At 36.9% G+C, this 26,916-nt stretch overlaps 1 long non-coding RNA gene across 2 annotated transcripts in view; it reads right to left on the bottom strand.

Annotated features, from left to right (window-relative positions):
• Positions 1-11,763, bottom strand: part of LOC131478554 (uncharacterized) — a 306,124-nt gene extending 294,361 nt beyond the window's left edge. For both annotated transcript variants that reach the window (XR_009244546.1, XR_009244547.1), the window contains exon 1: positions 11,658-11,763. This is a non-coding gene — a long non-coding RNA (uncharacterized LOC131478554). The remainder of the gene's footprint in view (positions 1-11,657) is intronic.
• Positions 11,764-26,916: the final 15,153 nt, after the last annotated feature.

Below are 26,916 nucleotides of genomic sequence, written 5' to 3' on the forward strand. Positions count from 1 at the left end.
ACTGGCACAGGCAGAGATTTTGGGGGAAAGTTTCAGAAGTACAGGCAATTAAAGTAAAAACAGACAATTTTAAACATTTAGTCACATTTACTTCAAATGTAAATACTACACACACTCAATTTTTTGAAAATGGTTGGATACTGATGTTAGACAATATGGGATTCATGAAAACAATCATGAAAGGAGGAGAGAAATGTATAATATTCCGTAAAGAGTATAATTCAGTTGAATCATTTATAAATATACACATATATATACACAATATTGTATGCACTCATCCTCAAAGTATCATTTCCATAAGCACATAGATTATATGTATAAGTGTATATGTGAAAGTTATGCACACATATAGCATAGCCACATACACACATATATTTTCCATACATGAGAGAAAAAGGCACCATCTGCCTTTCTGTGTGTGGCTTCTCTCAGTCAGCATAATGATCCCCAAATGTTTTCATGTCAGGATTTCATTCTTTTCTGTGGCTGAGTAATATTCCATTACATGTATGTTCCACATCATTATCTACTATCTACTGAAGGACTTCTAGATTGATTGCCTTGCAACCAAATAGAGCTGCAATCAAAATCAGAGTGTAGGTATCTCACAGGCTTAATTCATTTCCTTAGAATGTCTTCTAGGAACTGGGATATCTGGATCACTTAGATGATCTATTTTCGGTATTGTTTTAAGAATCTTCATCCTGTTGCCCAAAATGGCTGTAGTAATTTGCATCTCATGAATAGTATGTTAGAATTCATTTTTCAGGCCCAGAGGCGTGGCCTAGCAGCTAAAGTCCTTGCCTTGAAAGCCCCAGGATCCCATATGGGCGCCGGTTCTAATCCCGGCAGCTCCACTTCCCATCCAGCTCTCTGTTTGTGGCCTGGGAAAGCAGTTGAGGACGGCCCAAAGCTTTGGGACCCTGCATCCGTGTGGGAGACTCGGAAGAGGTTCCTGGTTCCCGGCATCGGTTTGGCGCGTACTGGTCCGTTGCGGCTCACTTGGGGAGTGAAACATCGGATGGAAGATCTTCCTATCTCCCTCCTCTCTGTATATCCAGCTTTCCAATAATAATAAAATCTTCAAAAAAAAATTCATTTTTCCCCTTATCAGTGTCAGTATTTGTTGTTTTTTTCACTTTTTTATGATAAGCATTCTTTTTTTTCTATTCATTTATTAATTACATTGTATTATATGACACAATTTCATAGGTACTGGGATTCTCCCCCCTTCACCCCAAACCCTTCCCCCATGGTGAGTTCCTTCACCTTGATGCATAACCACAGCTCAAGTTCTGTTGAGATTCCCTAATTACAAGCTCACACCATACAGAGTCCAGCATCCCACTGTCCAGTCAAGTTCAACGGCCTCTTAGGGAGGCCCTCTCAGGTTTGAAGGCAGATCCAGCAGAGCATCACCTCGATCAATTAGAAGCTCCAACATATCATCAGCAACAATCCAGGTACGATGAGACTGGTGCAGAGTCCACTGATTGACATAGTCCATCTTAGAGTTTCCCCTTGTCCAGTTTTTCGCTGCAGACATATAGCTCAGGTGGTTGATTGATCTACTCCATCTTCCATCTTTTCTTGGTTAATGCTTTGATTCCTCCATTTTGTTCAGGGGAATCCCCAAAGAAACTTTGAGGTGTTCCCAGTCCAGGCTCCTGCATGCACTACTAGTAAGCACAGTGCCCACCACAGTCCATCACTCCGATCAGCTGGTGGTTGTAATCCCTGGGTTGGTTCTATTCTGAGCCCCGACCTCCATTGGAACCAATGAGTATTGCAGCTCTCCCCGGCTCTGCCCATCACACACTCGTCCCTCACCTAAACCAGTGGGAGGTGTGCTGGTTGGGTGCTGCATTCCCTATTGGCACAGGCCATTTCACCTTGGCATTTGGTGTTTTGTACTGTTTTTATTGCAACCAAACCTGGCCAGGCCCACACACAGTTCCAGCACTTGGATTTGCCAGTGGATGACGTGAACTGACTCAGCCTGGTCTGCCCCCAACCCGAGCCAAATGTATGCCAGTGGGTCACTTTCCAAAGCCTCTTCTGGGTTGTTTACCTCCATACTTCCTGTGTTTATTTCTAGGGTCAGTGTCCTGTCAGAGGAACTGTTCAGATTCCTCCATCAGACCCTTTCCTGGTGTCAGGTTTCACACATACCAGCAGGTCCTTTGGCTAGCACCGCTCTTCAACCCATTCTGGTTCCTGCTGTTGAGAGTTTCAGCCCAGCCACAGCTCGTCCATACCCACATATAGCTCATATATGGCTCAGTTGGGGTTGAAACCTAGCCGAGTCTGTCCCACATCTACCCTTGTCCTCCAGAGCACCAAACTGTGTTGCGGTCTAACCCGGCATGGTGCGTCAAGTCCGAATCCATGTTTGTGCCAAGGGAGTACAACTGTGACCCGACCAGAACTCAGCCCCCTTCCAGTTCCTGCACCCCTTACTGGTAACCTCCACCCAGCCAAGGCCTCCCCCAAGCTCCCCAACCAGGCCTGTTCCCAGCCAGTGTTAAGTATGCCAGAGGTTGCTCTGGGTCAGCCCAGGGCACCCCATAGACTGTCATGCCTCCTGCATATGCTCCTCCGGCCCTTCTAAACCATCCAGTGGGGTCAGAGTTTGCACAGGGATTGATCCACACACACCTGACACATTCTAGCCCCGAGTATGGTTCTCAAATGCCAGACAATGTCATAGTCTTGCCTTCTGTGACGCCTCTGCTGATCCCTCCTCCTATCAGGTAATGGGGTACCCTGCTGCACAAGCCCGGAATTTTGCTTTTGAAGGGACTTGTGTTGGTAATCTGCACTACAAAGTGACTATAGGTTCTTCAGAGGAAGATTTACTGCTATTGAGACTCTTAAGGACTAATACACATTCTCAGAGAACTGTGGGTTCAGCATGGAGTGACTCCTGTAGCATATCAAAGGAATCAAATTCCAGAATTTCCTGGCTGGGCGGCCAGAAGGTGCAGCATAGCGCCGAATGGCGCACTGGCTGCCCGCGAGCGGCTCACCCCATGTACGTACGTACGTGGTGGTAAGCCTGGCTGTGCTAGGCTGGACTTGTGGCGGGGCACCCGAGCACCCCAGGCAGCATGGCTGCCCGAGGGTTGAGACGCTCAGGCCTCCGCCCCTATGATAATCATTCTAATGGGAGGGGGATGATATCTCATTTCAATAAAACTGTTTTTAAACATATGCAATTCTGCCACATAGTAACTGGCACTCTTAGAAAAGATGGTTAATTCATCTTAGCTTCAGTTACTTAACTGAATTAAAGAGAAAAAAATCATTTGAGATGTTTATCTGGATAATCAGACATGTGTATAAAAGTAGAGATTACACATATAGAGTTATCTAACATTCTTGGAAAATCACAATTATTCAACAAATGCCAGTTATCTTTAGTATCTCTGTTACTAAGTGCTTACAATGATGATGGTGACAATAATAATGATCTCAATTTGATCAGGAAGAGACTTGACGAATGCAGAATCCACATTCTGCGAATACTGGGGTAGAAGCAAAGAAATTTAAAGAAATGCACTGGTTTATATAGTGTATCATGAAATGTGATGTTTTTTTTTTAAGTTATCTATAATGGAAATAATGCTGAGAGCAAATTTAAGCTTGAAGAGAATATTACAGCTTATTTTAGTTATAAGTTCAAATCTCAAATTGTTAAAATCTCTAACTTGGAGAAAGGAAGTATCTCAGGTCTTCTACAGGTTTTGTAAGTTGTAATCAACAGAGACCTCAAATTTTTCACCTTGAGAGTACTTTTCAAGACCTAATATTCCTAGAATGGCTTTTTATGCTTTAGAGTCAAACCTGCTTTTTCAGAATAAAAAAATCAAAATAAAAGCCTCTTATGTTTACTTAAAATCCACAAAATGCAGGATATGGCAAATTCTTGTACATGAAACTCTTAGCAGTTTACAAACTATTTAGGTTTGAGACTGATTTTCTTTGGAAATACTTAACATGAGGTTGCCAAGCACCATCTCAAGTTACTGGAAATGTAACAAAATGTCCTAATTTTATGTTGTAATATTTTAAAATGGTTTGCCATTCAGCAGTTTTTCCAACTGCCATAAAATCAGATATAGGGAGTGAAGATGTAGAAAGAGGGAAGGACCCTTTTCAAAAGGACCTTTTCAAAAGGACCTTTTCTTAACCGATACTTTAGAAACACCACAATTAGTGTTCTACCCTACAACTAACACACAGGCAGAAAAAATGACATAAGGGATTTCAAAAGTATATTTCAAAAAGTATATTAAGAAAATTATGCATGGATTTCTAATTTTATTACACCAATATAAATTATTTAATTCAATTTTCCTCCATTTTTTAAATTAAATTCTTACATATTCTTGTAAGATCCAAATGCTGGAAGAAGGAAAAAAGTAAGAACAACACTGCAAGGCAATAAAAGAAGTTTATTTTCAGGGTAATTCCCAACATTACATGATATCCATTCTCAAGGCCTTGCCTTTATCCACAAGTTCACTTTTTTAACTCTCTTTGGTTTGACATTGAAGCATAAGCTATGCTAACAGGCAGCTGTGAGCTTGAGTATCTAACTTAAATTCCCTGGGCCTCAGCTGCTTTGCATGTAAAATGGGAGAAAATAATGGAATTCATTATACATGGCCCTTATAAGAATTCAATGAGATAATAAAGCAGTTAGAAATCACTTAAGTCTGTGTCTCATACAAAAACAAAATAAAACAAAAAAAAAACTATACTAACTTAAATATCAACTTAATTCAAAGTCCATCTGATGGATTTATGTCTTCCCCAGGTAAAGTGAGCCATGTATTTATGTGCTCTTCCCACTACCTAACATATACACATTTGAGCAGTTTTTTACTCTCTCATTAATTTGAAAGAATCAGGGGTTGGCATTGAGGAGTATTAGGTTAAGCTGCCATCTGCAAAGCCAGTCCCATATAGGCCATGGTACAAGCCCAGCTGGCCCACTTCCAATCCATCTTCCTGATAATGTACTCATGAAGATGACTTAAGTCCTTTGGCACCTGCACCCATGTGGGAGACCCAAATGAATATCCTGATTTCTGACTAGCCCAGTCCCAGCTGTTTTGGTTATTTGGGCAGCAAACCAGTGGATAGAAGATTAATTCAATCTCATTCTCCTTGTCATTCTCTCTGCATATTTTATATATATATATATACATATATATATAATATGTACATATATGTATATATAATATGTACATATATGTATATATATAATATATACATATATGTATATATACACATATCTCTGTAATTCTGCTACTCAAATAAAATGAATGTTTAATTTGGAAGAATCTAATAATAAAAATTAAAAATACAGGCTTTGGTGGGATATTGAAAGAGCAGAAAGGCCTTTGTACTTTTCTTTGACCATGAAGAAGAAATAGTAGCTAAATAAGTAGCACAGATATCCTGTCAGGGATTAAAGTTCGGTATATAAACAAGTCTATAAGCAAAACCAAGGTCCATGACGCAAACCATAAGTCCAACCCTTGGCACCAGCAGTCAATGTCAATCCAACTACATCCAATTTGTAACCTTTATGTCCTGGAAAATATTTCATACCAGTGATCTGGTATCTTGGACATCATCAAAGCTGAGACTTGGAGTGCAAATTCTGGGACACAGAAATCAAAAACTTGTTTTAAGGAAAATTCATGAATTCTAAAAACACATGAGAAACAATTCAATACTCTACTGGAAAAACTTAACTGAGGAATTGAATCAGTAAAACACAAAACAAATTTTTGAACTGAAAAGTATACAAAACAAAATTAAAACATGGTACAAGGCATCAGCCACAAAATAGATCAGAAAGAGGACCTATTCAGTGATCTCAGAGACAGGTTATTTGAAAATGCATAAAGGAAAAAAAAAGATCAAGAAGGATGAAGAAAGCGTAAAGGAAATTGGAATGAGCATTGCAAGAGCAAATATTCGGGCTACTGAGGCTCAGGAGAACTGAGGATGTCAAAGGGATACAAAGCTTATGCTCAAACACTAACAACAGTGTCTCCTAGAGACACTGTAATTGTCTCAGAGACAATTACAAAAATCCAGGTGCAGGAGTATCAAAGATCACTCAAAATATTCATTTCACTCAAGATATCCCAAGATATATTTTAATCAAACCCTCAAAAAGTAAATACAACCAGATGATTCTCAAAGTAACAAAAGAAATATCCCATAGGGTATTTCAATTTTCCTAAATGGAAATGTTTCAGAAAAGGACGAGATTTTCATAGTGCTAAAGAAAACAATCACTGCACCCAAGAATACTGTATACAGCAAAGTGACAGCTTTGAAAAGGGCACAAACACAAAAGCTGGGAGGAGTTATCACCCCCAAATATGCCCTGAAAGGAATGGTGAAGGGAGTTCTTCAAATCGAAAGAGATACCAATAAAATAAGAAAATATCAAAAGCTAGAAAACTCCAAAGGTAAACAAACTCAGAATTATCTAATTTTAAGTATGGCTCATCAGCCATTCATCTCTTTCGTATAAAGATTAAGTAATAAAATAATAACCATCTTAATATATCTAGAGATAGGCATTACGATAAGGCATAAAATAGGACATCAAAAATTCTAAATAAGGGAAAGAATTGGATGAAAGTATATAGAATTTTATCAGTATTTATATTTCTTATTTCTTTTGGTTTCTTTAAGATCTTTATGGTCATTGTCAAGTTGCTATCACTTTGAAATTCCTTGTTATAATCAAAAGATTTTTCTAAGTCTCATCGCAACCACAAAGCAACATTCTATAACAGACACATCAAAAATAATAAGGAATCAAAACACACTGCTAGAGAAAATTACTAAAATCACAAAGGAAGACTTAGAAAGGGAAAAACAAAAGTAGAGAACAAGTAACAAAATTGCACTAATAAGAGTGTATCAGTCAGTAATTACATTACATCCAAATGAACTGATTTCTCCAATTAAAAGACATGGAGTGACTAAGTGAACAGAGAACTAAAATCCAACTAAACAGCAGTTACAAAAACTCACAAAAACATGCATGGATTGAAAGTGAAGAAATGAAGATACTGAATTTGAATGATTGAAAACAAAATATGAATACATCAGATAAAATAACTATAAAGTAAAAGCAGCAAAGTCAGACCAAAAAGCATCATGTAGTGAAAAAGTGTTCAATCCAACAAAAGGAAATGGAACTTATAAATACATATGCACCAAATAGAAAGCACTCGATATATAAAACAAATACTAATAGTTAAAGGGAGCAATAGACCTCATTATATAATAGGTAGCTTTGGGCACAGCGAGATGGCCCAGCAGCTAAATCCTCACTTTGCAAGCACTGAGATGTCATCTGAGTGCCAATTTGTGTCCCAGCTGTTCCACTTCCCATCCAGCTCCCTGCTTGTGGCCTGGGAAGAAGGGGAAGATGGCCTAAGGTCTTGGGACTCTGCAACCATGTGGGAGACCCAGAAGAAGTTCCTTGCCTCTGGCTTCAGATCAGCTCAGTTCCAGCTGCTGCAGCCACTTGGGGAGTGAACAAGCACATGGAAGATCTGTCTCTCTGTATCTACTTCTTTCTATAAATCTGCCTTTCCAATAAAAATAAATCTTTTTTTAAAGGGGGGATGGGGAGCTTTCAGCAATGAAACCTCCCACTTTCAACAATGGAAAAAGGAAATCAACAGCCAAGTTAAACTGTACTTTACACCAAATGAACTTAAGACATGTACAGAACACACTACACAATGGTTCCATAATAATGCATTCTATTCAATATACATGGAACAGTCCCAGGCTTGCTTGTAGGATATGCAGCAAAGTAAGTCTAAGCAAAGTTTCAAACATTGAAATAATACTAAGTATTTTGTCTGATTATAATCCAGAAAAACTGGAAACTAATTGCAAGAAAAACTTGGAGAGCTATACAAACACATGGAAATAAAACAACTTACTCCTTAGCAATCAATTGATAAAGGAACAAAGAAGAAAATTATTAATACATTTGCTGAAAAAAACCAGAAACACAACATATCAAAACCTATAGGATTGAAATGAGTGTTGCAGCATAGCACATTAAATTAACACCTATGACACCAACATACCATATGATAATCAGTTCATGTTTCAGCTACTCCACTTCTGATCCATCTCCATGCAATGCGTCTAGGGCAGTAACTGAGAATGGCTCAAGTCTGGAACCCCTGAACCAAGTGAGAGATCTGCACAAAGTTCCAGGCTCCTGGATTTGCCATGGGCCAGCCCTGGCCGATGCAGCTATTCACATCACTCACTGGAAGATCTCTCTTTATCTCTGTCTCTGTACATAACTCTGCCTTTCAAATAATTAAGTAAATCTTGAAAAACAACTCATGGGATACCAGCAAAAACTGTACGAAGGGAAAAGTCTATAAAAATCAATGTTCACATCAACAAAGGTGAAAGATCTCAAATAAGTAACCCATGGCTTTAACCTTAAGGAACCAGAAAAATCACAACAAATGAAACTCAAAACTACTAGAAAGAGACAATGAAGATTAGAGCAGAAATAAATTGAGATAGCAAGAATGAAACTATGCAAAAGATCAACAAACACAAACTTGGTAATCCCTTGTCTAAAACAGTTGAGGGAGAAGGCCTAAATAAATAAAATCAGAGATGAAAAGGTAACTTTACAATTGACACCATACTAAGATACAGGATCATTTTTAATCAGTCACTATATACTAACAAATTTATAACCGAGAAAATGGAAAATATCTTTGACTCATGCATCACACAAAGATGAAGCCTGAAGAGAAATACCTAAACAAATAGATAATGAATGAGTAGCTGTATCAAATTCATAACAAGGAGTTTCCCAACAGACCACACAGATCGAGTTCCAGGCTTCTGGCTTCAGCCTGGCCAGTCCTAGCCGTTGTGTTTATTTAGGGGTGAACGAGCAATTGGAGCTCTCTTTTTTTTCCTCTCTCATTTTCTCACTCTATAAGGTACAATGAATAAAAAAACTTTTAAAGAGTTTTATATCAAGGAAAGTCCTAGGATTAGGTGGCTACACTAATGAATTCTACCAAATATTTACAGAAGAAAAAAAAAACTAATTCCTCTTAAATTCCCACAAAAAGTAAATGGGAGGGAACTGTACAGAGCCAATTGACAATGATACAAAAACTAGACAAGAACACAGCAAAATGGAATTCAGTAGCACATTACAAATGGTACTTCTATATCAATTCAGATTTAGGTAAATAATACAAGAACATTTTAACATGCACAAATCAACGTATTAAGCAAACTGATGATATAGCACATAATTCAATACATAACAAAAAAGCATATGTTCATCTTACATTCAGAAAATACCATGCAATACAGATACTCTACTCCTAGGAATTTACCTGAAAGAAATAAAATTGGCACATGAAAGAGTTTGCGCCATATTTATTGTAGATCAACTCAAAAATAAATAAGATATGAAATCAACCTAGATATCTTTTAGTTGCTGATGGGATAAAGAATTTTTGGTATGTATAGATATATTTCTGAGCCTTGGAAAAGAGAATATTGTTTTTTTGCAAAATAGATGCAGTTCTCTTATAGTTAGTGAAACAAGTCAGTCCCAAAAATGCAAATATCATATATCTTCCCTATCTGTGATAATATACAAAGTATAAACATATAAATTATATATGAGTGAAATTCACATTTTGAGAGTTGATCGTTGTTTACAGCCCTTGTGTATACAACATTTATGCAACTGAGAAATAGTGGCTTTACTACTTAGTTTTAACAATTAGTGGCAGGTTAAGCTTGTGGTTAAGAAGTAAATAGGATGTATAGCATTCAAAAGGTAAAAGGAAAATAAGAAAGGGAGGAGGAGGAAGGGAGGGTAAGGTGTGAAGTACCGTTATGTTTTCAAAATGGTTTATATGAAGTACATAAAACTTGATCTACTTATATAAATGAAAATATTTTAAAGGAAACTTGATAAAACTGAATAGTTCATGACAAAAGCACTTAGATTATAGAAAGAATATACCTCAACATATTAAAATTAAAAGCCACAAACACACAGCAACCATGATATAAAAAGGGTAAAACTGAAAGCTTTTGCTCTACGATTTTGCACAAGCATTTTCATCTTATCCTTCAACTTTTTACTAAAAATCCTATAAAGCAAAAGAAAACAAAGACATGTTAGAAAACAAAGTGAAATTTCAACTGCAGACGACATACTCTACATATAGAAAATCTTAGAGAACCCAACAAAAACGCTAGAACTAACAATTCAACAGTGCCTGGAATGGTAAAAGTACATAAACTCTTCACCTTCCATGCACCAGGATCCCATATGGGTGCTGGTGTGTATTCCAGCTGCTGCACTCCCCATCCAGCTCCCAGCTTGTGGACTGGGAAAGCAGTCAAAGACGGCCAAAGGTCTTGGGACCCTGCACCTGCGTGGGAGACTTGGAACAAGCTCCTGGCTCCTGGCTTTGTATCAGCTCAGCTCCAGCCACTGTGCCATTTGTGGAGTGAAAAAGTGGATGGAAGAGTTTCTCTGTCTCTCCTTTCTGTAAATCTGATTTTGCAATGAAAAAAAAAAATCTTACACAAATAAAATAAAGTCAATAAAGTTACAGGATATAAAATCTGAATTAAAGTTAATAATGCTAATGTGTGCCAGATCTTCTAGAAAAGAAATGTTAAAAAGCAGTCACACTTATAATACCTATGAAAAGGTGCCTAGTTATCAATTTAACCAAAGACATGAAATATTGCTATAATGTAAACTATGAAAAATTCATAAAAGCAACTGATGGAAGTTCATCCCATGTGCATTGACTGGAAGCATCAATAGGTTTAAAATGTCCCCATTACACAAGGTCATCAGGTTCATTCCAATCTCTAATAAAATATCAATAATATTCATCACAGAACCAAGAAGGAATCAAATTTGCATGCAACCACTAAAACAATAACAACAATACTGACTGAGCAAAGCAATCTTGATCAAAGGAAAACAGGAAATGTTTTACTGTCTTCAGAACATACTGCAAAGCTGTAATAATTTAAGATGCATGTGATAAAAATTATACCTACACCAATGAAACAGAACAGACTAGAAGTAAACCCAAGAATCTATTACCAATTGATCTTCAACAATGTTTGTAATATCATATATGAAAGAAACGAGATTCTTTTTGATAAAGGCTTGCGGAGAATTGGTTATTTACACATAGAGTAGCAAAATGAAACCTTCATCTCTTACTACCTACAAAAAGAAATTCAAAACAATCTAAAGACTTAAATGTAAAACAGAAAACTACTATAAGAAATCATAGCGGAAACATCTCAGGACATTTGAATGCTCAATGATCTTTAGGATACCACCTCAAAAGTAAAGCAATGAGAGAAAAATAATCAAATAGATTATATAAAATTCAAACAAAATCTTCACAGCAAAAGAAATGATCAACAGAATAACAATCAGCATGCAGGAATAGAAAAATATTTACAAAATTATATAAGCTTTATCAAAGACCACCTGGAGACTTTTGACACACACACCACAGAAATCCCTCCAACTTCCCCAGAAATGTCAACAAACTTACCCCAAGGGTATGGCTGTAGATGTTCTAAGCTCCAATTTGAGGATATCACTGATAAGGTGAAAAGGTGGCCACAGCTGTGCCCTCTGAAATCCCTTAAAGAATGTGAAGGGGTACCATTCAAGGACCCATTCCAGATAATCCAGAAGCCACCTTAACAGGAAGTAGACACCGTCACAGTCCCAGAATAGCTCACTGTAGACCACTCAGTAACTATTGAGATTCTAGGGATTCTTCTCCATATTTTGGTCTTGGAAAATACAGCAATTCTTCATGAAAATCCTATTTATGTTATTATACAATAGGCTTATTACAGTTATCCTTTGTGACACCATCGGAGTCTGCCCAGAGGTCCCCTGGAGATACGCAAGTGACGTGCACAGGGCTCCACTGAGAGGTCCACGAAAGATGCCAAAGAGGTGCCCTAAACTGTCAGCAACTCCTTTCATTAGAGAAAGACAGCTTTGAAGTTGCCCTCCCAGAGACCCCTAGAAACACCCCCAGCAATGTCCTCACACACCATTCCCCTGTCGTCCAAGCAGGCAACAGTAATGCCTTACAATGTACCCTGAGGACCCCTTGGGACAACCCAGAGGTGGCCACAGATATGCCTTTCCAAATCCCTGAGATATATTCTAGGGACCACCTCCACAGACTCGATTTTGAAACGCCTGAAACGTACCCTCACAGACAATCCTGAGGTCACACATATGTCCTCAAAGATACCATAAAGACCTCCCCTAGACTTGCCATCCAAGACATTGCGAGAGTTGCCTCAAAAAAAAAAAAAAAAAAAAAAAAAAAAGAGTTGCCTCCAACGAGGACCTGTCAGCAACCCCAACCGTTCCCCTGGACATTCCCCCTCTGTCTGACATATTCTGGAGGCTGCCACTGATTGTCCCTCCTGAAATCACCTAGGCATTTTTAAAGACTGCCCAGGGACTCTCTAGGGATGCGTTTCATATGCAGGCAGAGAGGCCCCAGAGCTGTCTGTGAAGATGCCATGCAGAAGCCCAAGGATGCCATAGGGACCCCATTTCTTGGAATAATCTGGCATTCCTCCAAAGCTAGAGATGCCCTCACTCCAGACTTGCTTCAAATGGCTCCAGGCAAGCACTAGTGAGGCCATCAAAGATTTCCTAGAGGTCCACTGCCCCTGCACCCCACTGCCTCTGCCTGAGAAACCCCAGAGGTGGCTACAGGTATCCCTTTCTCAATCCTTTAGGAACACTCTTGAGATGCCGGCAGAGATACTGTCTCGATGCCTCTTCTGAGCCCACAGACAGTCCCTTAACATTTCACTGAATTGCTAATATAACCCCCTGGAGATGTCTGAGCTGCCTGGAGAGATACACTCCAGGACGCATTGCAGAGGCCCCAGCAAGGCCCTAGCGGACTGCATACAGCTACCTCATAGATGACTGGAAGTGGCACAGAGATCTGCTCAGCCCCGCGAATCTTATCAAAGCTGTACTGTACACTTTATAATGGTTTTCACATAGGCACCCTGGAAGCTGCCAACATTGTCCATCCAAGACCCTGCATAATACCCTAAGGATCTATGGTGACTTTGTAATGACCTGGAATAATCTGGAGCCCTAGAGATGCACTGGAGACACATTCATCGATGCCTTCAGTGATCCCTTCTGTCCACTGAAGTCACATTAGAGCCACTTCAACAGACAACCCAGGGAAGACACAAGGACACCTGTTGGAGATACCCTACTCTCTTTGCCACCCCGATCCTCAAGAAATCCTCAAAGATCACATAGATACCTATGAGACACATGACAGATACCCTCTGAATGCCCCAGAAACAACAAACTTAACCAAGGGTATGGTTGTAGCAATGCTCAGAAAACCCAGGAGAGTCATCTTGGTATGAATCCAGTGAAGCCCTCACTGCAACTTGAGGACCCAACTGACAGTGCAAAGATGTGGCCACAGTTTATTTCCATTCAAGGATTTGATGGTTCAGCCTAAAATTGGTGTCCCCACTAGCCTGGTATCTCATGAGAGAGGTTAACCACAGAACACACAGATAGGGAACATCCATGGTGGTCCAGGAAAAAGAGCACAGCATGGAATAAAATCCCTCTTGAAACTATCATGATTCAATCACCAAGGCCTGTCTTGCCGATTTAATCTTATCTGATCTATTCCCAAAGTCTCCAACTTTAGACATCATAATTGAATCAATCGTCCAACAAATACTACAAACCCATACCTTTGGAATGTAAAAATGTTGCAATAGTTGGGCAATCAAATCCTGTTCAAACCAATGCAACAAAATTGGTAAATTTGACAAAGGGGTAATATGCAGAATATAGCTAAGGAACTGAAGCAACTCAATGGAAATAAAATTCAAATAATCCAAATAAAAATAGGCAATAAATCTAAAGAGTTAATGTGCAGAACCAGATTGCTAATGAAAAAAATGTTCAATATTACTAACCATGATTGAAATAAAAATCAAAACTACAATGAACTATCAGCTTGCTCCAGTTAGAAACAGCTATCATCAAAAGGATGAAGTGTAGTAAGTGCTACTGGAGTGTGGAGAGAACCTTTGTTAACTGTTTATGTAAATGCAAATTAATATTGGCATTATGGAAAACAGAATTTGTTTAAAGTTAAAAACAGATCTAATATATGCTCTAACAACCCCACTGCTGGCTACGCATCCAAAAAAAGTAAAATCAGTCTTTTGAAGAGATATCTGTACTCCCATGCTTACTGCAGCAGTATTCACAATAAAGAAATGCAAACAATCTATGTGTCTTAACAACTGATGAATGGCTAAAAAAATCCATGGCAGATACACACAAAGAAACATTACTTAGCCATAAAATGAATGGAATCTTGCCTTCCGTAGTAACAGATAGAAGTGGAAGTCATGCTAACTGAAATAAGTCAGGTACATAAAAAGTAAATTCAAGAAAAAGTTAATCTCTTAGAAACTAAGAGTAGAAGAATGCTCTCATGAGGCTGTGGTGGTGTAAAAAAGGTTACTTAATGGACATCTTAGTTATACTTAGATGGGAGAACTAAATTCTGCTCTACTAAACAGCAGGGTGATTATAATAATGCAATGTATCTTTCAAACCAACTGAAAGTATTTTTTAATACTTTCACCACAAAAAATGATACATGTTAGAGGAAACAAACTTGTATTAATCTGACCCTTATATTCATACCATCTCAAAAACATGTGATTCTCTACATATATGTAACTTTACATCAAAATATACATGAATAAGTAAATACATAAAGCACTGAATCATCAACAACCACACAGTAGCAACAATTTGCAGCAGTAATCTAATACTTTCTAGGCTCAATAAACTGTATCGAAAGTTTTTCCATACATTTTTCTTTAGTCCCATAGCCATTTAATGAAGAAAATAATGTTATTATACATTCTTACAGACATGATGGCTGAAGCTCAAGATGCTGCAAAGTTTGCCAAAATTCATATAAAAAGGGAATAATAAAGCTGACGTTTAAATCTAGATCATCTTGACTGCAATCTACATGCTCTTCATTATTACACAAACAGACCCTTAGGGGATCATATTTTGTCTCTCTTCTCATCAGTGATACATAATAATCTACTGAACCTTTAATGATGTAAAAATAGAGTAATTTATTAGGCTCACAGATTCTGTAGGTCTGAAATTTGGAATGATCACAGCAGCAGCTGTTTTCTTTATACTATCTGGGGCATTAGCTGAGAAAACTTAAATGGTTTAGGGATAGAACAGCTTGAGTTAGAGGATTCATTTTAAGATGGCTTTTATACTCACACATGTCTGGTAGCTAATGTTGGTTGACAGTTGGGAACTCACTTGGGGCTTTTAACCAAGGCATCTATGTGTGGCCTCTCCATTTGACCTGAACTTCCCTGATCATAGTGGCCTAAAAGTGTTTGGGTTTCTTATATAACTCTAATAGTGGCTCCCAAGACAAATGTCCTAATGGATACAGAAGAATATTCATTGACTCTTGGGACCTTCCACTGCTCTCTTTTGTTTATGGTGATGGCAATTGAGTTTCACCTGTTGAAATAGGAGTGACAAGGTTAAATGGTTGAGAAGTATGTGAAATGGGAGATACCATCTCAGTCATTTAGAAACCATAATATGCCACACTTTTCTACCTACTTCTCAGGGAAACTGCTACAATATTATTGTCAATGTCTAATCTACCTCTCAGATTCATTTCTTTGGTCCTTTATGTGTCTTGATGCATAAACAGAGACTAACGTCCTACAGAGCAAAAGTTTACCCTGTACTCTGAAAACTAGAAATGTACTTTACTTAATTCTTTGAAGGATGTAAATATTGGCTTATCTCACTCATACACCAGAAAACAATCATGATTTCAAAATATATTCTGTTTTATTGGATCGCTATATAAGCTAAGAAATTTAGCAGAAGTGAATTCTTCTTTTAGATATAGGTAATACACACAGTACTGGAACAGAAATCAGACTTCATCATTTCCCCCACGATCCTGAAAAGATGACTTGTCACAGCATTACTTTATCTAACAGTCTCTGCCCTAACAAGTGAATCCTAAAAATGACAAAAATTCATATTTTAAAATAATGAATGGTTAAATAAATCTGAAATATACTCAGTATTGGTAAGAAGTATATGTGTCTACCTCTAAACAATAAAGTAAACCAAATTTTACAGAAAACAGCCAGTGGCTAAATCACAGCATACTAGAGAGAAAGTCATGTGAAATCTCTGGAACTAATTAGGAGAGAGGGTTATATTAGTTAAGCATTCAAATATGAGTATTAATATTAACAAACTATTGCACAAAACATCTTCTTAACACTCATTAGCATACAAGAATAATTTATTCTTGTGATAATGGATCTTCAGATTAGTGAAGTATGTCTAATAGAAGTTGGATAGTATTTGGATCCAACTGTAAGCTGGATTCAGGTCTGCTCCATGAACTCTTATGTTGAACCAGTGAAGTTTTGCAGCAACTTCAATTCCTAATGAAGGCAATAGCACAAGAGGAGAAAATCTTAAAAAAGCAGTTAAGCACATTCTTAAGCCACTTGTTGTAATATGTCTTCCAATATCATATCAGCCAAAATGAGTCCTATGGCTGTCCTGGGGTCATTGTAAAATATGGGTATCACTACAAGACAGTAAACAACAAATTAAATCTAACACAGTCAAATCATGCCAACAACAGCAGTGAGTACTATAGCCTGGGTTACATGAGTATGGAGAGTGGTAAGAGTTGTGAGGAAATGAATTAACATATGACATGTAACACAAGGTTATAGTATACACTATGATTTCTTGGACATGGTGGTTTAGAAAACTTGACCTCTATAATTGCTTACTATAAAGAAAATTCTAATCACTGTGAGAAAACTAGGATTTCTATGTGTCCTAACAATTAAAAGATGGACTTAGAGAGCACAGAATGAGTATTTGGTTATTTGAGTGTAATTTCTGAAGCCTTCCTAGGACCGTAAATGAAGTAAGTCTTGGAAATGGAGCAAATTAAATAGTATCATTAGCTAACATACATATTCATGCAGATGCTGTTTATATATATGTGTGTCTTTATCATGGCTAAATAAAACACAGTACGATTTATGTGCAAATCATAACCTCTTGATTCTTCCACACTTCTAAATGATTGAAGGAAGTGTTCTTGGGCACAAATTTTCCAAGTCTCTAGGCATCATGGTGAGCCATTCAAACTGTACATTATGTTAGTGTTTAAGAAACAACTGAGAAGAGGCATAAGAGAATCCATAAAACAAGATCTGAACAAGAATTAATCAGTGGCCAAGTCACAGATATCAAGAGACCCAACTGAGAAAAACAAGACAAAAGGGAAAAGACTGGTGTTACTGTCATCCACAATAAATCAGGTACCAAGCTAGATGCTTTCTATACATTATCTCAAACAATCTTATTAATCATCTTATGAGCTATACAGTTTTGTATTCCCATTTTTCACATGAAGAAATTGAATTGCATTAAGGTAAAATGGCTTGTCTGAGTTCACATAAGCCAATGTTGCTAAACACAACTCAGTTCTCTCTGAACACATCACTTACATTCCCTGGGAAATCTGCATTGCCCAGTACCAACATGACCAGGCAAATACACAGTAGGTTTATAGGGAAAAAACAAAGCATGAAGTAGCTTGAGGTGGAAGTGAGAAATATCCATGGAATAACTTAGAAAGAAAACAAGAGAGCAAAAAAGAACTTTAAGTTTTCTTTATATCCATCTTTATGAATTAAAGAGTAATCTTGAGTGGTGCTGTCCTAAAGCCTTGAAGAGGACAAATGGAGACATAAGCCTGAGTGGTCAGCACCACTGGATGGCCAGTCAGGCATGCATTCAAAGTGTTCTCTGTTGGAGCCTCTTTCCTGATAAGGCCTTTATGGCAGTATTAGCACAACTGGCTTCTTCGGCTTTTCATACTAGTGAGTAGCTTGGGTAAATATTCAACTGGGCAGAAGTGTCATTGTTTGAACTCTATGTTTGTTCTTCTGTTGGCCCAGTGAACACTAATGTTTGCAGAAAACGGTATTTACAACTGCTTATTCTGGCCCTTTGAAGCAAAGAGCAATACAAGTCTAGTATTTGTGTTAGGAAGCTCTCCTATTGTAGCCCCGAGGAAAGGAGTATCAGATAGAGCTGCTCTTTTTCTGGAAGCTGTGATCCCTTTTGAAAAAATGTCTGAGAGAAGAAAGTAAAAAAAAGGTCAGCATAATACCAAAAGACAGAATTTACCATAAAGTTCTGGTATAGATTTGGAATTCTTGAATTAAAGGTATTGGCCAAGATAAAACCTTTTCTATTTAGTAGCAAGGCTTACAAAACATATCGGAGTCAAGGTTTCATCACTGATTACAGCTATATGCTCAATGAACCATAACATTTCATATATAGGATACAAATACTTCACAGTAAAAAGTCTTGATGCCTGTTCAAAATATAAACACCTTTAGATGGGGTACATCTTTTATCAGTTAAATCTTTTATCTGTTTTTGCTTTTCTGGACTCTTTTATTTAAGAGAGGAATTAGTAGACTTATTCTACACAGGGTCAGATACAAATGTTTTTTATTTTGTCATGACAATTCAACTCTGTTGTTGCAAAATCAGCCAGAGTGACTATAAACAAATGGGTATGAACCAATTATAAATAAAATGTTATTTACCCTCTAAAAATGTGAGTCAAATTTTGGTGAATCTTAATCTGAAAATAAAACTTCGGAACGTGCAGCTGATGTCACTAAGCAGTGGAGGCAAAAGAAACATAAGGGATCACCATCTAAAACAGCTAAGTGGGACTAGGGCCATTCTGAGTGCCATAGGACATTAAAAGTTCTCCAAATGTACAGAATTCAAAATATTTCATCATGAGAACATGAATGTATGGTGCAGGGACATGCATTTCACTGTACGAAAGGTCCCATCCTTTCATCAGGTTTTTATAAAGAATGATATCTCCATAAGGGGTGAAATCCCTAGTATAGAAGGAATCATCTTGTCCCAAATGCTTACTTTCTTCTGGCCTTCCAGTGAAGCTCAGCAGCCATTGTATCTCAACTCATATAATCCTCTACAATCTTCATAGAGAAAGCATATGCATATACATTGTATTCCCTCTAAAGTTCTTTCAGTGGCTATTTATTTACCAAAACTGCAGACAAACATATATTCACCAGTCATAGATAGAGCTTAGAATTCTACTCATTCTTAACCTGATCCTAGTTAATGAAAATAAAATGACGTGCTGATAGGTAATGTTATACCAGAGACAAAGCCTATTTTCATCATTTTATTATGGGACTAAGCTGATTCTAGACATGCAGATATGATGATCAAAAATAAGTCCTTTGAAAGATGTTGAAGCAGTGAAATCAGGGGTTGAATTAAGGCTGTCATTTGGGAATTACAAATGGAAAATGGATTCTACTTTCAAATCATACAGGGAACTTGACATTTTCCACCCTTGTCCTTAAACTAAGGAAAGGCTGGCCAAATTATGTGTCTTCAACTCATAAGAGAATTAGCACCCCAAAATGTGGAGAGACATGGGCATCCAGAATGACATAATCCTCCAACTTTGCTCACCTGGAACAGGAGCCACACATATCCTTCTGCTGATGTGGACATACAAATGATTAGGTAGTCAAATTTCTAAAGGCTAATGAGCCTGGGAAAACAGCAAATTATGGTTGAAGTATTTGCCCTTGCCACTTACATGAGGGACACAGACGAAGCTCCTTACTGGCTTCAGCCTGACCCACCTCTGGTTGTTTCAGCCGTTGAAAGTTCTATCAATGGCCCTTCGTGTCATTTTCAAATAAAAAGTACAAATATATAAGAAAAAAAGCCATTTAATGGTCAGGTGTTTAGTGTAGTGGTTAAGATGTTTGTGTCCACTCATTGGAGTATTTGAGTTTTATTCCGAGATCTAGCTCCTGACCCCATCTTCCCATTAATGCAATCTCTTTGAGAAAGCTATGACAACTCAAGAACTTGAATTCCTGATATCAACAAAAGAGAATTGGCAAGTGGTCTCTCGTCCTGGCCTCAGCCCTGGCTAGTCTAAGGTTTTGTAAATATATGGGGAATGATTCAGTTGATGAGACTGCTCTTTCCCTTTTTTCTGGCTCATCCCTTTCTCTCAAATAGATAGCTTAAAATATATACTTTGAATTAAATATAAATGGAAACATCAAAGTCAGTGAAGTTTAGCTAAGGTAATACTAAGAGGCAAATCTTCAGCATTAAATACATGTTATTTTAAAAATACATAAATTTAATATTCTAAGTTTCCACTTTGGGAAACAAGAAGAAGAAAAAATTAAACATAAAGTTATCAGAGGAGCATAAAGCATACATTTTAGATTAGAAATCAATAAAATTGAGTACAGTAAAACTATAGAAAATGACTTGATTCTCTGAACCATAAAACTGATAAGCCTATAGCCAACCTATCCAAGAAAAACAAACATAACCATAAATACAGTAAATGAAGAGTATGTCAGCACTACTAATGCCAAGGACATGAAAAGAATAAGTACAATGTACAATTTAAAAAAAAACACAGTCTGAAAACATAATTCCTTTAAAACACAAGCCACCAAAACATAATGAGTTAAAATGAAACCTAAATAGCTCTCTATCAACGAAATAAAATAAAGGTTTTGTTTGTAAACCCCCCAAAAAAGTATGTCAGGCTCAGATAATTTTATTTTCGGATTTTATGAAATACCTAATGAAGATATAATTTTGAAAATCATATTTTTCCAGAATATACAGAACCAATGAATATTCCTTAATTCATTTTACATTACCAAAATTACCTTATTACAAAAACTGGAAAAAACATCACAGGAAAGTGACAGATCATTATCTTGTGACCCTAATGTGAAAACCTTAACAGGAAGCAGATTCTCAGTGATTTGTTAAAATGTCCTTATTCCAGATCAAAATGTCCAGATTCGACCTTCACCTTATGATGGGGGCAGTAGGCGATGGCTCAAGTGATTGGGTTCTTGCCACTCATGTCATAGACATGAATTACATGTCAGCTTTTCGTTTCAAACCTGACCCAGCCCAATCATTTCGGGCATTTAGGGAGTGAACAGGTGAGAAAATATTCATTATTATTCTCTCTATATAAAGTAATGAATAAAATTGAGAATAACCACCAAATATAAACAAATCCAGTACAACCATATCTAAAAAGAATAACCCATTGTATGTAAGATTCCTTTCAGAAATGGAATTACTATGCAGCTCTAAAATCAAGACAATGCTATATTTCAAACTATAATAGTGATTAATGCACAGAGTGACACATGGAGATTATTAATATACATATCTTAGTTGTATGTATATATATATATAAAATCTGATTTTGACAGAAAAAAATTGATCAAATGGAAAAAGAATAGCCTTTTAATAGCTATTTATAAAACAATTGGAAGTTCATGTTAAAAACATGAATGCATAAATCTGGACAGTCCTAACATGTTACACAAAAAACTAAATGTAGCTCATGTACTTAAGTACACATTTCACAATTTTAAAACATCTAGAGAAAAAAAGGAGAAAATCTGAACTCTCTTATGTTTAGTGTTGAGCTTCACATACAACATCGAAAGAATGAACCATGAAATAAACACCTATTTAATTTCATTAAATAAAACCAAGCAAAACCAGAAATACCTTTGTTCTCTGAAAGATGCTAATTGGAAAATATACAGTTAGGCCATTGATTGGAGGAACATAAGTCATATACCTTCTAAGATGTTTACAAACAAAATATATAAAGTTCAGCAATTATATAAAAAGGGTCCAAAAAACAAAAACAGACCTAGTAGGTTAAACTGTCATTTGTGACACTAGTATCCCATATTAGAATGTCAGCTTGAGGGCCTGGTGCTGTGGCCCTCGCCTTGAACTTTCCGGGATCCTATATGGGCACTGGTTCTAATCCCGGCAGCCCCACTTCCCATCCAGCTCCCTGCTTGTGGCCTGGGAAAGCAGTACAGGACGGCCCAAAGCCTTGGGACCCTGCATCCGAGTGGGAGACCTGGAGGAAGTTCCTGGCTCCTGGCTTTGGATTGGTGCAGCACCGGCCACTGTGGTCACTTGGGGAGTGTATCATTGGATAAAGAGATTCCTGTCTTTCCTCCTCTCTATATGTCTGAGTTTGCAATAAAAACAAAATATCTTAAAAAAAAAAAGAATATCAGCTTGAGTCCCTTCTGCTCCACTTCTGATCCAGCTCCCTGTTAATGAGTCTAGGAAAATGGGGGAAGACAGCCCAAGTAATTGGGAGCCCAGGGTGAAGTTTTAGGCCCCTGGCTCCAACATTGGTTGTTGCAGGTACTTGCATAGTGAATCAGATTACAGAAGATGTCTCTCTGTGTTTGTCTCTCATTCTCACTTTTTCTCTCTCACTGTCTTTCAGATAAATAAATACATAGAAAATCTTTTTAAAAACTCAATCCCATTTAATCTTCCAACAGTTCATCAAAGAACATAGGCAAGAATTGAATCAGTTAAAAAAATGTCCAATGTAATTTATCTTAAACTTAAGTTGAAATAATGAGATACCAATGTACATCTCATAGAATGGCTAAAATACAGAAACCTATATAGACACACACATGCACACACACACGAAATACAACAACACAGAATACCAATGAAGATGCAAGGCTGAAAAATATCGTCACATTGGATATAATTTGGCCATTTCCTGTGTTTCCACCATGTGACCAAGTGATGATCATCTTCCCAAGCAAGCTTTCAACTGATTAGAAAACTTACTGTGCACAGAAACACCTGTGTGTAGATGGAGTTCCAAGCTCCTCATTTTGACCTTGTTCAGACCCTGCCATTTTAGTCATCTGTGGAATGCATCAGATGAAAAGATCTTTCTCTTGCTCTGTGTGTATGTACACTTTGCTCTGTCACTTATCTTTCTAACAAGTAACTAAATAAATCTTTTTAAAGATGCATATTGTAAAGTAAAACTCAGCCTGAAAAACTGCATCTCTTGCACAGTTCCAGTTTTGTAACATTCTAGAAAGCACAGATAGAGTACATTAATGAAAACAGATCTGTGAATTTGTGCTTACAAGAGATCTACACAGGGGAGAAGATTGAATTCATGAGGCACAGGTAATTTTTAGGGTCACGAAATCACTCTAGAAGATGCAGTACTAGTGAATGAAATACAGTATGCATTTGTTAAAACTCAAAGGGTTATAACAGCATAAGCACAGAATTTTCATGTATAAAAATTAATGACATATATGAGATTTGGGGAGTCACAATATAATGCAAACTGTGGTTTAAAAAATAACAAATCTACTGCAAATGTGTAACATAACCTCACCAGAGGCTACTATGGGTAAATTGCTAGCATTTGAAAATGAATGTTCTTGTCTATTCAGATAAAGAAAAAATGGCCCAAATTTAACAGTGTTTATAATAAAAAATTTTTTAATGATTATCACAGCACAAAAAAACAATATGGGAAATTTTCCTCCTTTTTCTGTGATGTGTCTTTCCTGCATTAGCCTTAACACTAAGCTACCCTACATTCATCATTTCCCCTATTTTCCTTTTTATTGCCTTTGTGAATTAGTCCAAAATGTTAGAAAATTGTCAATGTGTAAACATTCATTTCTTGTTTTACAGTGTTTAATGTGACACTGATTCATTTTATAAACTTAAAAAAATGGTTGAAAAAGCTAGATTACTATGTATTAGTGGGCACAACATAACACATTATTATGTTTATTAACTTTGAGATCCAGAAATAGATTCTTCATTCCTACTCTTCAAAATAAAAAGGTTTTATATTATTTTTGCATTTGAGGGGTCCTTTTTAAGTGACATGAAAATATGACACTGGTATAGTAGGTCATTTGCTTGTTCTACTTTACTTTGGAATTCAGTTGATAGAATAAAACAGAGAATATACATGTCAGTATCTCAATGGCAACCTACGTTTCCAGAATGTGTGGTTCTCCTGTAGTCCCTATGAAAAATAAAATTAAGAACTTGTCTCCTTGTGGCCCTCATAAACTCCAAGAATTAGTCCAGATAAATTTGTCACACAGGTTTTTGCCCGAGTTGATCCCAAATGCCACAACCAAATGTTTTATTTTACTTCTCCCTGGTTCATAACATTCCCTAAGGCCACTTCTCAGGAGAAAGAATTTTTCTTCCAAAGGAATCCTATCATCGAGACTGGTATGATGGACACCAGTGGTTAAGTGGAGCAGGTGCACCACACAGATGCTAGGGCCAGTCTGCCTGCTGATCTATTGAGTCCTGATCCTGCATGATGAGTCTGTGCCATCCTGAACAAGACCCTGTGCTGTGCTTTAGTGCTGAGAAAGGTGCCTTTGATTCACTGCTAGGATACATCTTGGGCATTCCTGATTTAAGTGTATGCTGGAATTGTAAATTGAGCTTGATTTGGAATGTTTTATTAGTCATAGGAAGAAAGTGAACAGTATTCTCTAGAAGAAATTTAGTTTTAAACATCTCTCACTGGGAGCAAGTGTTTAGAAAGCACCAAGTACATAAGAAAAACAAGTGAAAGCAGCATGGTAAAGAAACACCTTGGAAAGTATTTCAATCTAAACACTTTTGCTCTTGTTTTAAAGTCCAAACAAGGTTATGATAAATTTCACATCATGTTTATGGTTTCAATTCCTAGATCAAAGCATTTGGGAATTGTTAATCTTTGTAAACTTTTGCTTTTGTTAAAATAAATAAAACATTGAATATTTTCCTTTTTTTCTTATTATTTTCTTTTACTTCTCATTTGGAAATGCTCTCCTGTGGTTGTGGGTTCTAGTCTCCCGATCCCTTTCCCTTCTATTTAATTCAGAGTATAAATCTGCCAAGTTCTGCTCTGTTTGGGTTTTGAATGTTTAAGGTTTTCTGCCTCTGTGAGATGTCCTCTCAGCCTTCTGTCCCTTTTCATCCCATCTGCACTTCCGTGTTCCTCTAATGGTATTAACACCATGTAGTGTGTAGAATAACCTAATTTGCACTGGTAATGCATGTTACAAAAAAACTTCTTTTACTGCAGAAAGGTGCCAAATACCTTCAAAACTGAGTGAAGCCTTTAAGACTAAAGGCAAAAATAATAATTTATTAGCATTGGATTCCAGTTGAAAAAGTTGTTGCCAAAGCAAGTGTATATTAACGATTCTTAAAATTCTGTACAGTTATCAGAACTGAGAAATATGTGAATTGCTGGTGGATGTTGGGAGCTAAGATTTTCACCGTTGAAAGGTTATACATAAGACAGTAGAGACTAGAATGAGCCATGTGATAGTGAATTAAAATGTGTGACATTGATAAGAACATACGCTGAAATATTAGTAAGCATATAAAGACATACAGATTGGCACATAGACAAAATTAAATCTAGATAGATAAAAATGTATATATATATATATATACATATATGTGTGTGTGTATATATATATATACTCTCCTCCAAGAAATATACATTTCCTGGCTCTGTTAGCTGAATGGGCCTGGAACCAGTCTAAATGCAGAAGTACCATCAAGGAAAACTCATAACCAGATCTTATTTTCTAACACGATTCTCCACAAGAAGGAATATTGGGCCCTTGGAGAAATAGCTATTTTAAGAGTTGAGGTTGAAAAGATAGAGAAATACACTGCAATGCCAAAAAGTACAGAAACACACACACACACACACTGAACACACACACACTGAACACAAGGACACAGGAGCCAACTGTAACTTGCAGTGTCCACAGCTGCACCAAACTGAGCAACAAAACAAATGAGATTACTAGATTACAACACTGAGCATAAAATAAATATCCATGAGTCCATAGTGACATAAACAAATGGATACATGTATAAATCTGGGAAAACAGAGAAATTCCACCAGGTAAAAAAAAAAAATTTAACGTATATAGTTTGCCTTTATGGAGGTGGAGCATAAAATTTTTAAAACTTTTTTAAAACTTGGGCTGTGCATAGTGACTTCTTTCAAAGAGGATAATATACAAAATGGGAGAAAAGAGCAAATTTACAGTGGAGATACCTGGCAACAGGATCTCAGGCAGGTTCTCATCAATAGTGCTAACCCAGGGAACACACTACGGACTACTACCCAGCTGAAAAAGGAAAGAAAACAATGAAACCCTGGGGTTTGTTTGCAACAAAATGGATGCAACTTAAAACTGTTATGCTTAATGAAATAAGCTAGTACCCAAAACACAAAAATATTATGTTTTCTCTGATATATGATAACTAATACACAGGTACAAAACAATGTAATAAATATGACAATGTTGACATTTTAAGATTTGGTTACTGTTTATAATCCTTGTCTATACTCTTGAGAAACACTGTTCTACTTCATATTATTTATTTGGTAGAGAGCTAAAGCTCATCATTATAAAATGAAAGTATATCATTTTAAGAATCAAAAGAAAATTTAAAAAAAATGAGTAAGGAAGGTGGCAGTGAAGGAAGGTAGGATGGGAAGCATTAAGAGGTTCATAAATATGTATGTATGAAATACATGAACTTTATTCACCTCATACAAATTTCAGAAAATTAGAGGAAAAATACACACACAGGCAAGAATGGCAAGTTAACTAGGAAATTTTCCTCCCATAGTTCCAATTTAACATGAGAAAAACATCAGACAATTCCAACTGAGAAAT

Source organism: Ochotona princeps, chromosome X (assembly GCF_030435755.1).
Source record: "Ochotona princeps isolate mOchPri1 chromosome X, mOchPri1.hap1, whole genome shotgun sequence".
NCBI classification, from domain to species: Eukaryota; Metazoa; Chordata; class Mammalia; order Lagomorpha; family Ochotonidae; genus Ochotona; species Ochotona princeps.